Source organism: Zonotrichia leucophrys, unplaced genomic scaffold (assembly GCF_028769735.1).
Source record: "Zonotrichia leucophrys gambelii isolate GWCS_2022_RI unplaced genomic scaffold, RI_Zleu_2.0 Scaffold_38_522144, whole genome shotgun sequence".
Lineage (NCBI taxonomy): Eukaryota > Metazoa > Chordata > Aves > Passeriformes > Passerellidae > Zonotrichia > Zonotrichia leucophrys.
In genome coordinates, this window is record NW_026992243.1 from 58,914 (window position 1) to 71,312 (window position 12,399).

Genomic DNA, 12,399 nt, shown 5'->3' on the forward strand with positions numbered 1-12,399 from the left:
GGACTGGAAAGGGGGTGGAGCCTGAGGGGATCCCTGAGCCTTCACCCGGAGCAGCCGCAGGAAAATCCCCCAGAAACCAAGGAAATGAATGGAAATAATGATGAAATTTTTAACCCTTTCTTCTGTTTCCAGGAGGTCGTGGCCGGGTCCTGTCAGGAGGAGCTGGGGGCGGGGAGAGAGATCAGGGCTTAATTGTGGAGAAGTTTAATTGGGGTGAGGAGTGTGGGGAGAAAATGCGAATGAGAGGGGATGATTTGAACTGGGGAGAGAAAATGAAGTGGGGGAGGAGACCCCCAGCCCTTGGCTGAGTCCTGAAGGTTCTGCCAGCAATTTCCCCACTCTGACCCCCTGGGCTGAGAACACACACAGGGGAGAGGCCCACTCACTGCCCCAGCTGTGGGAAGAGCTACAAATGCAACTCCCACCTCACCATGCACAGGCACATCTGCACTGGGGAGAGGCTCTAAGAGTGTCCTGACTGTGGGAAGAGCTCCTCCTACAGCTCCGCCTTGGTCTCACACAAATGGAGCCACGGATCAGGGAAGCCCTGCAAGTGCCGCAGCTGTGGGAAGGGTTTTGTCCCCTGCTCCAGCTTTATCACCCATCAGAGTGACCCATGATGGAGAGAGACCTGGTGACCCCCATTCTGGGCGATCCATGTTTTGATCCAGTGTATTGCGTTTGTGTGGCCAGGTTTTGGAAGTTAGGGGGGCTCGTTGAAGTAACACAAGAGAAATTATGTAAAGGAAAAGAAAGGAAGCATCGGAGTAGAAAGATACACAGTCACCAGCTCTGGATCCAGCAACAAAATTTTGGGTTTGATTGTTACAATGTCCCTGTCTTTGGTCTAAGTGATGGTCCCAGGATGGATCCCTTGGGGGCAGGAAAAGCCCCAGAAGCACCAAGTTCTGTGAGTCAGCACAGGTTCAGGTTTGGTGAATGCCCAGCTCCCTCCTCTGGCGGGAGTTTTACACTGTCGGAGGTCACACTGCGGATCCCAGGGCTCTGATGGTTTATGGCCCCTTCTGAGATGTGGCCCTGCCTCTCCCAGCAGCGCAGCTGAGCCAGGTATGGCCCATGGGAAGGGATGCAAACCTCCAGCCCTCTGTGTGAATGTCCCGGGCCTTCCCCGGGGAGTTTCCAGAGCTGAGCCAGTTGTGTCAGGGAGGGCATTGCCCTGCTCCAGAGCTCTGTCCTGTTGGAATGTTGGGGGACACAAGACAGATGATGCACTTTGGACCTGGTTAACATAAGAGATTGGATAACAGGCTGCCTTGGGAAAAACAAATGGAACTTTGAAAATTAGACCTGGATTGCAAGAAGATTCAATCAAATGGGTTTAACGGAAAAAGAAAATCCCATTAAGCTCTGCAAGGAGGAGATGTTGTTATATGCATACGTTTGTGTATGTGATTTTAACCTCATCATTGTAGGACACATTACTAGTCTCCCTGAAATAGTATATAAGGGTTTGAATCCCACAATAAAATTAAAATAAAATGGGATTCTGATCGTTGAATCAGTCTTCCCTGTTGCTCCATCGCCGGCCCTGTCCTGCCTGGCAGCCTCTGCTTCTGATCGGCCTCTGCCCTTCCCTGGCTCCAGCCCAGCCCGTCCCGTCCGGGGCTGGCTGTTCACCCCCTCTGCCCCGGGCACTGCCCACGCCCATGGCCAGCAGAGCCCCCTCTGCTTCTGCCATAGTTCCAGCCATTAACCCAGGACATTCCAGTCCCTCACAGCTCTGCTCCCCAAAAGCCCAGAGGGATGGGTGCTGCCTCTAAACGACTCCATCCCACTGAAAATGGCTCAACTCCACCTCCAAACAACTCAATCCCACCTCAAAACTTTGGGGTATCTCCTGAGCCCAAATTACTCCCACTTGTGGATGTTCCTTGTCCAAAAAGCTGTTGCCATTGGGGAAGTGACAGTGGGCTTTTCCCCAAAAATGGAACACACCTGTGTGGGAAAGGAGACAGGTGAGGGGGTGCCTCCCCTCAGCCCCAACAGACCCCATCACCCTACAGCAGGTTGGGGGCTCAAGGGACCCCCATTCCCACCCCCCTGTGCCCCACAGCCCCCACAGCACTGGCTGCTGGCTGGGGTCACCCCCACTGTCAGCCCCAGGGAGGGATGGGGACCCAACGAGATGGGGACCAGGAAGAGAGAGAGAGAAGAGGCTCCCTGTTGCAGACTCATGAGGAGCAGCCAGTCCCAGGGCCCTTCAGGTCGTGAAATGGGCTGTGTCAGGAGCCTCTTAGCAGGAGACTGGAACAGCAGATGTGAGCACATGCAGGGTGGGAAACGAAGTGCGCCAAAAACTCTCAAACCATGCCTGGAGCCACAGAGGTGCAACGGCCATAAGGTGTGTGAGAAACGAGTGTTGTTCCTTTGCTAAGTTGTAAATGTGAATTGTAAGCTAAGTGTTGCTAAGTGTTGTTTTTCTGTCAAGTTGCTATGTAGAATGTGGAAGTTATAGCTGTAAGTTAGGTTAAATAATGTTAAGTGTTGTTCCTCTGTTGAATTGCTAGGCCTAAGGGATAAGTTAAGTTACAAATTAAAGTAGAAGTTAAAGTGCTGCTTAGTGTTAGTGTTTTAGGCCAAGTTCCTTTTAATCCTTGCCCACACTGTCTTTTGTCCTTTGCACCTAAACACAACACACACACACAGCCATCATCCCCTAGATAGCTGTCAGTTCATTTCTGTTTTGGCTGTCTGGATTTTGTTTGGTTTTGTTGCTTGTTTTATTTTGTTGTGCCTTAGCTGTCCTGTAGGCAGTAGAGTTAATCTTGCCAATGAACTTGTTGTGCTTTGTTGCTTCATGTTACCATGCTTGAAAAAGGGTCTTGTCCAATTAATTATCTCCCAGATAATTATGTAGCCATCTCAGTGGCCAGGACCTGAAGGGGTGTGGAGTTCAAACCACCGAGAGCATCCAGACTGGGTCTTTCTAATGCACTGCATAAGGGAGCTTGGGAATAAATGTTCTCTGTTGCCACATGAACTCTAGGGTGAGCGGTCTTTGTCTCCCACCCTCTCCCCCCAGCTCGTGACCTTGAATCATGATTTTAAAGGGTTAAGATTTTAGCTGAGGGTCAGAACCAATTTATATTGAAGTTAGATACACCAATGATAGGTTAATGATTATTAGATGCTTAAGCTAAATGTAATTATTATATTATGAACTCATTTGTAGAAGGAAGTGGAGCAAGTGAACCATTATAGGAACATATTGAAACCAGTAGAACAATGCCCAGCACCTGGACTCCATGTTAATCCATCACAAAGCAGGGGGCCTTGGATCATGCCAGAGGGTCACAGAGATCTGACAAAGGCTTTCCTGAACTCATCCCTGGTACCACTGACCCAATTCAAGACCACCAACCCAATTCAAGGAAGAATTGCACATGTGTGAAGGACTAATAACCTCACTCTAATACAAGGTGGGGATGGGAGTGCTGGAGTTATGCATATGTATTGTTTTGGGAAATAAATAGAAGGCAAAGAGCCTTGTGTGTGGTCACACATTTCAGGGATGAACGACCCCCCCTCCACCCCTGTGCTGCCCACCGGTGTAATAAACACACCACTTTCTAACTTGGACTAGTTAGAGAGTCTTTGTTCGTGAACTTCAGTTTAATGGTTCAATTGGCGAGCCAAGGCAGGAGGAGGCTCTGCTGGGCTGTGCGACCAGCTCAGGTCATGGACTCCCTTGGTGCACCCCCAGGATATTCCTGGAAGAGTGGGCTCTGCTGCACAGACTGTTCATCCAGCAGCAGACAAGGACCCCTGACTACTAAAACTCTGGACAAAATGGTATGTTTAAAAATTAAAACAATTTTGAACAGTGACCTGTAAGGCATATGCATGGTCAGGAAAGGCCCTTTGGTAAGTCGTGGAAGATATTCCACTTGCAACTTGTGCCTCTGTAGCGTGCTTGCATACTGAAGTTGCAGTTGAAATCTGGTTGCCAGCAGAAAGAGTTGTTGAACTGTTGTACTGAGCTCCGGCTTTTGTTGCTGACAGTAAGGGATTTTGTAATTTATTTCACCATAGAGGGCTCAGTTTGCTACCAACTGGGGCTCACAGTCATAAGGGCAAATCCTGGTCTAAAGTTGTTAAGTTATTGTGAATATGTCCTGACTGTGAGAACGATTGTGAGAGCATTTGTTGAGATGTGTGGTTAGCACAATGCAAGTGGGAGTTGGGACCTGCAGTTCCGTTTTCGGGCAACTGAAATGGCCAGGGACAAACAAAGTGTGTGGGGTGCATGATCCTTAATAAATCTCCTCCCCTCTGTGACTCTGTGTGTGTGTGTGCCTGTGTGTGTGTCTGTGTGTATGTGTGTCTGTCTGTCTGTGTTTTGGCTACGGGCACAGAATTTACTATAACACCCGGTTTTCATGTTAAAAGAGTTTGGACTCTGCAAAATTATAGGGCAGCGCTCTGCTGTTCAGGTGTTTATGTTTGTGGAATTTGAAGTATAGAGGTTGAGTGCTTTAGTGTAGTGTTTTTCGTTTGTGTTTCCCGTTGGAATAATAAGATTGCGATATTGTTAGATTGCATGAAAGAGATTTTGTTTATTATATGTGAGTTTATGTTGTGGTCGTGTTTGGAGCTGTGGCGTATTTTTGAGGCAACACTTCCATCTTGTGTCAAAAGTTATAAGTGCAGCACAGGTTGAGTGTGAAGGGTAAAACTGGTTCATTTGAAAGCGCTTGTTAGTTTTTGAGAGCTGAGACATGAACATTTTGAAGCAAATTGGGGATAGACAAAGGACGGGGCCAGTTTGGCAAGAAAAAGTAGAAGGCTTTGGTAAGAGTTTACTTGTGGTTTTAGGTACGGGGGTTGTGTTTATAGATGGTGATTGCTAGAGTCATAATAGGGGTAGTTTTGGTCTGAGAATCCAATCTGGCCAGACAGATAGAAGGAACTGCTTTGCTTCAGTGGTTTAAGCTTGACTTGTGGAAGTTTGTGAACACAGTAAACTGGTGGATAGACAGGGGAAATTAGAGCATTTATTTAGAAGGTTATATCAGTTGTCTGCTGAGAGACTAGTGGCTTTGGACTGGGAGCATCTGGCTGTGGAGAATCTAGACAGCCAAGGAAGAGTGAATGGAATAGCTTGCATTTGTGGGAATTTTCCTGCAGCTTTTGGTGCATCTCGAGGTTGGCATTGTGCGTGGGTGTTACTGCAATATAAGATTTGTGCAGGATGTTATTATTGTTCTTCTGCTAACTAGTACAGAGAATGTGCCCAATGTCAACAGCTCCCTGGTCAAGTTGATTTAGAACCAAATATTTTAAAGGTGATTTGTGGAAAATCACATTTAGTACCTGAGCTGTACCTGGGCTGTGCAAGAAGAAGATTGGAAAAAGACTGTAAAAATCTGTGAGGCCAGGTTTGGCTGGAAGTGAGACAAGAAGCAAAGGAGGAGGTAATGAGGATTGGAGTAGGGTGTTGGTTTTGTTAAGGAGAAGGGGAGCAATGAGAAGCAAGCAGAGTAAAGAGATCCCCAAAAGTAGTTCTTTAGGGTGTATTTTGGCACGCTGGAAGGAACTAGTAGGGCATGGAGGGATAGAAAATAAGAGGACTCTGGTGAAATTTTCCACACAGTGGTGACCACTCTATAGGCTTGAAGAGGAGGTCAGCTGGCCCCCAGCTGGAACTCTCATTATGAGACTTTGTTACAGCTTATGTTGTTTTTGAGGAGGAAAAATGGGAAGAAGTAACGTATGATGATGTGTTTTTCTCTCTCCAGAACCACCCTGGGTGGCAGAGAGACTGTGGGCTCAGGGCTCCCTCTGACTCCTTTGCATTGGCCCTGGAAAAAGATATTGAGGCTAGCAGAGGGAGGATGAAACAGTGTTGTAATGCATGCTCCATAAATCAACGCTGCACACACCCAGACAAGGAATACCCAGCTGAGTCACTGGAGCAAGAGTTGGGGGATCTGTTTGAACCATCCCCTGGAAGGCAAGGGGGCGGAGAGGGTCAGCAAATTCGGGATGGGTAACTGTCCTTATAGAGTACGACACAGCACAAAGTGCCACGACTCCATCAGAAGGGTGCAAGAGAGATTTATTATAGCAACATGTTGTTTTTATACTTTTTCAAGATATTTATATTCACTCAACATACACATTCACCGCCCATTGGTTTACAAGAAATATGTGGCTCACTGGGTGACCAAGGAGCCACACCATTGTGTGAGCCAGCTGGAGTCTGTATCGCTTAACTTTCTCTCCTTCATCACGTCTCCATGGGGACAACCTTGGTGTCTTCCTCAGGAGAGATATGGGGCTTTCCTTTATCTTCAGGAGACCTTTGCTGGCTCACAAGAACAGCACAGAATGTCTTTCCTACAGTTAACAACCTCAACTCCAGTTCCAGCTCTTATTCCACCTCCTAAGAGTTCACCCTCAACTCCAGTTTCAGCTTTTATTCCACCTCCTGACATCTCTGTCCAAACTCCATCTCATATTCCATTTCCATCCCCCACTCCAATTAAGGCTATTACTTTTTCAACCCCAGCTCCAGCTTTAAACAAAGGTATTTCTGTTTCAGCTCCAACTCCAGTTTTAAGCTCAACTGAATCAACTCCAGTTTCTAGTTCAAATTCAACTCCAGCTTCTACTCTATATACCCACCTTGATTACTCTACCTACTCCTAAATCTCTCCCACTGCCCAGCAGCAACAGCGAGGAAGAGAAGCCCTCTCCAAAGGGTCCTGCAGCATCCCGGACTCAGAAACAAACCAGGGAAATTATGCAAGCACCCTTGAGGGGGCAGTAAGTCCTGACGGGAAAACAATGTGAGTTAAAATTCCTTTTTCTACAATGGATTTAGAGGCTTGGGAAAAGATTGCTAAACGTTATTGAAGTGACCCAACAGATGTTGCAAAGAAATTAAAGTTTATGATTAAACAGCATTGACCTGACTGGACAAACCTCCAGCTGTCATTGGATGCCTTAACTGAGACAGGAAAACAACTGGTTTTAAAAGAAGCTAGGGATTTAGCAGAAGATGATTGTAGAATAACACAGAGCAGATTGAGAGATGTTTTTCCTCTTCAGGATCCATACTGGGATCCTAATAATGATAGTGATGTGGAAAAGCTAGAGGATTGCCAGAATATATAGTGCAGGGGTTGGAAAGAGCAGTTCCTAAACCAATAAATTGGTCGACCCTATATGCAACTAAGCAAGATCCCTCCAAAATACCTTCTGAATTTCTAGAACATTGTCAGGATGCAACGTGTCATCGTACAAGCTTAGATCCTGAATCTGAGGAAGGGATACAACATCTAAAGGGTTTATTGTTAGGACAATATACAGGGGACATTACATGCAAACTTCAGAAGATACAGGGTGCGACAGCACGAGATTTAGAGACTTTGCTAGAAGAGGTATGGAGAGCATTTAGTAACCAGGAATAAAAGTGCAAAGAAGGGATGAATTATTATTAGCAGTAGTAAGAGAAGAAAACAAAGGGAAATGTGGACGAGTGCCACCAAGGCAGGGAGCACCTTGGCTAAGGAGAGATCAATGTGCATTCTGCAAGAGAGTTGGACACTGGAAGAACCAGCGCCAGGGATGAAGAAAAGGTGATGAACAAAGAAGAGATCAAAAAGAGAGAGGGGTGGTGGTTGCCCATGTTAAGGAAGATTGAGGTGGACTGGAGGATCCTACCCTAAGAGACCCTCTGGTCATAATGAAACCGGGCAACAAAGAAAAGGAAATGGAATTCCCGATAGACATAAGGGCAACATATTCGGGGTTAAATAAAGCTTTAATACTGATAACAGATTATTATGCCATGGTAAAGGGGGCAACTGGCCAATCTGAAAGAGCTTATTTTTGTAGGCCATTGAAATATAAACTTGGGAAACAATGGGGAACTCACAAGTTTTAATATATGCCCACTGCTGCATCAGCACTTTTGGGTAGAGATTTATTGGAACAATTAGAAGCAAAAATAATCTTCAAAACCAGAGAGATTACTATGGACCAACAATATGTGGAATTGTTAAGCCTGATGTTAATAACCAATGAGGCTAAAGTTGAAAGTGAAGATGAAACTCACAGGAAAATATTGGCTCAGGTATTTCCTGGGTTGTGGGCTTCTGACATACCAGGGAGAACAAAGAATGCACCACCAGTGCAAATTAGGCTTGAATAAGGAAAACAATCAGTTATGGTCAAGCAGTACCCTTTGAGAAAGGAAGACAAGAGAAGGGATTAGTCCAGTAATTGAAAATTTTTTACAGATAGGGCTATAAAAGGGCTATCAGTCTGTGTTCAATACTCCTATTTTACTTGTTAAAAAGCTTGATGGATCATACCAAATAGTACAAGATTTAGGAGCTTTTAATAAGATAACTGAGGACTTATAACCAGTGGTTGCCAATCCCTACACTCTGTTAACTCATTTAACATGTGAACTACATGGTTTAACATGGTTTACTGTTTTGGATTTAAAAGATGCTTTATTTTGCCTTCCTCTCCATAAGGCCAGCCAGAAAACTTTTGCATTTGAGTGGGAAAACACCAAAACTGGATGCAAAACCCAGCTAACATGGTCAGTTCTACCTCAAGGTTTTTAAGTACTCTCCCATGGTATTTGAAGAACAACTAGCAAAAGATCTGCAAACCTGGGAAGCTCCATCAGAAGAAGGACAGCTGTTACAGTATGTGGACAACCTTCTGGTAGCTACCAAAACTCAGGAGGCATGTATAGAGTGGATGGTAAGTCTCTTCAACTTTTTGGGCCTACAGAGTATCGAGTATCCCAGAAGAAAACCCAGATGGTGAAGCAAACAGTTGTTTATTTGGGCTACGAGGTTAGTGCCGGACAAAGAACTTTAGGGTGGGATCTCAGGGAAGCAATATGCCAGACCCCAATGTCCCAGACAGTAAAAGAAGTGAGAACCTTTTTGGGCATGACTGGGTGGTGCAGGCTGTGGGTTTATAATTACAGACTGTTAGTCAAACCCCTATATGCCTTGATTACGGAAGGGAACAGAGACCTTCAATGGACAAAAGAAGCAACACGAGCCTTTAGCCAGCTGAAGAAGGCCCCTATGTCAGCTCCAGCCCTGGGACTTCCAGATGTGAGTAACCCATTCTTTCTTCTTGTTTTCTCACGAAAGGCAGAGAATTGCTTTGGGAATGCTGGCACAAGATGTGGGCCCATACCGCAGGGCAGTCGCCTGTCTCTCTAAGCAGCTGGATGCAGCGGCTAAGGCATGGCCAGGGTGCCCCAGAGCTGTTGTGGCAGTGGCAGTGAACATCCAGGAAGCACACAAGTTCACCCTGGGCCAGAAGATGACTGTGCTGGTGTCCCACACAGTGTCTGCAGTGCTGGAAGTAAAGGGGGGACATTGTCTCTCCCCTCAGAAATTCCTGAAATACCAAGCCATAATGGTGGAACAGGATGATGTAGAAATTGTGGTAACTAACATTGTAAACCCAGCTGCTTTCCTCAGTGGTTGTACGGGAGAACCTGTGATCCATGACTGCCTGGAGACTATCAAAGCTACCTACTCCAGAGACCCAGATCTGAAGGACATCCTTCTCAAGGACACTGAGACGTGGTTTACTGATGGAAGCAGCTACGTCATCAGTGGAAAAAGGCATGCCAGGTATGCAGTTACCAAAAGCCAAGAGGTAATAGAGTCTGGATCATTACCAATCAACACCTCGGCACAGGAGGCTGAAATAATTGCCTTAACCCGGGCTTTAGAGCTGGCAAAAGGAAAGAAAATCAATATTTACACAGACTCAAGGTATGCATTTGGGGTAGTCCTTGTGCATGGAGCCATCTGGAAGGAAAGAGGACTGTTGAACTCACGAGGAAAAAGCATTAAACATGCACAAGAGATAATAAAACTGTTGGGGGCAGTCCAGCTACCTGAAAAGGTAACCATCATGCACATCAAGGCACACCAAAAAGTGAGCTCTGTAATGGAGGAAAGGAATGAGCTGGCAGACAGAGAGGCAAATGAACCAGCTAATGATGAGGTAATTGTTGAGACAGTTGAGGCAGCCTCAATCCCAGATGGACAAATTTCTATTGAAGGTAAGCCAAAATACAGTAAAAAGGAGAAGAGGCTTATTGAGAAAGAAAACTGAAGTTATATATAAAGAGGAGTGAACTGTTACAGAAGAAGGAAAAGGAAGGCTTGTGATCCCCTCTTATATGCTGTGGTCATTAGTGAAAGAGGAACATGAGAAAACACATTGAGGAATAGATGCCTTGTATAATCACTTGAAAAACAGAATCCTAGCCAGAAACTTGCCAAGTACAGTGATTCAGGTGGTTTGCCAATGTAGCCTTTGCCTCCAAACTAATCCCAAAAATATTCCTAAACCAAAGCTTGGGCAAATTAAGAGGGGCTATGAACACGGGCAACAATGGCAAATTGATTTTTCAGAATTGCCCAGGAGAGGGGGCTATCGACACGTATTGGTGTTAACAGATACCTTTTCAGGGTGGCCAGAAGCTTTCCCTACTAGAACTGCCAAAGTTCAGGAGGTAACCAAAGCACTGTCACAAGAACTAATACCGTGTTTTGGAGTCCCAGCCACGTCTTCAGATAGGGGGCCACATTTTATTTCAAAAATTGTGCAGCAAATAAGCCTCCATTTAAGCATAAACTAGGAACTTCATACTCCATATCATTCTCAGTCAAGCGGTCAAGTGGAGAAAATGAATCCTTTGATTAAGCAGCAAATAATAAGACTGGGACAAGAGGTGAAGTTGCCTTACCCAAGGTGAAGGCAACTTGGGTAAGAGTAAACCAAACCAAGAGTAAAGGAAAATCTGAGTCCCTTTGAAATACTGTATGGAAGGCCATATGGACATCAAGAAGGTACAGCACCCACTCAAGTAGGGGAAGAAACCCTACACAGATATGTGATGGCCCTAAACAAACAACTTAGAGAAATTGAGAAACATGTGGCTGGGGCTCGAAGCAGAGAATTAAATGGACCTGTACATGATGTACAGCCTGGATTATGTATATGTTAAGGCTTTTGCAGAAAAGACTCTGGAACCACAGTGGGAGGGACCATTCCAAGTGCTCCTCACAACCTTTACTGTAATCAAGATTAAGGAACAAAGTGCCTGGATCCATCATTCCTGAGTGAGGAAGGCTTCTGAGGGACTCTGGAAAGGTGTGCCAAGTGACAACAAACTGAAATTAAAACTTTCTTGGGAAAATAAATAGGGTGTGGGTGAAATGATAAGCATAGTTGAAGAATGGAAAAGTTTCTAGTTATAATGGATATAATCAAATAGGTGTAGCCTCGAGAGTTGTGGCATTTGTGATTATCACTATAGCCACAGCTAATGCAGCACTGCTGGTATGTAATGTGACTGGTATGTGTAAGTGCCAAGGGAAAGCCCATGACTCCAACCCCTGTAAGTGTCTGGGTCAGATGCTAAGAGTGACAAATGTGACCGTGTGGGAAGGGAAAGATATTTGGGGATGTGAATATGTGTTTGTCCAGGATGGGTTTCATAAATTTTATCAAAAACCCATGAAACTTATTCTGATTGTTCCTGAATGCTGTGACAAAGGCTTAGCCAATTGTCCAGAGTTTAGATTCAAAATAGAAGGTTGTGCAATCAAGGATTTTAAGATTGATTATAATTTAACTCAATTTTGTACTGTTTCCCAAATGGATAAGGTTAAAATAACTCAACCAGTGCCAACACTGAGAGAAACCATGGCTAATCAAATCACTTTAGAACCCATGGTTTTCCCATAATTACCAAAATTGGAACATATGCTGTTAAGAAGACTGGAATTCAAAAATTGCGAATTAATCCAAAGTGGTCATTGAAACAGGTAGAGGTGGCAATGCAGGTGAATGCCTCTGCCATTCGGCCTGAGTGTGCTCCATTTTTAAGGACCTCTTTTATGGACTGGACTACCTGGCTGCAGAATAAGCCTTATATGCCCAGACAGAAGAAAGACGTTACTGGATGATTGGGAACAGGACTAGGAGTTCTAAATACAATGAACTCAGAAGTACTAATGTACAGACTGATAGCACTTGGCAGTGATATGGTTAAATTACAACAACTCTTACAATCCTCCTTGCTGGCATTAGGTACCAGCCAGTGGAAGTTTTCCAACATATTACCAGAATGGGAAAATGTGGAAGAACGAGATAATCAATTGATAATTAATACCTTAGGCACACCTAGCGAGAACATTTCTTTGACTCTTGGGTGTACACAGGCACAATTGTGGATGCAATCAGTGGTGGCCTCAGTCATTAGGGACAGGGAGAAGGCATATTCCTTGCCAAAATTTGTAAAGTTGTTTGGGATAATGCCTCAGGTTTAGAAAAAGGAACTTCAGTTCTGGTGGGTTTTAGTTAGTTTTACTT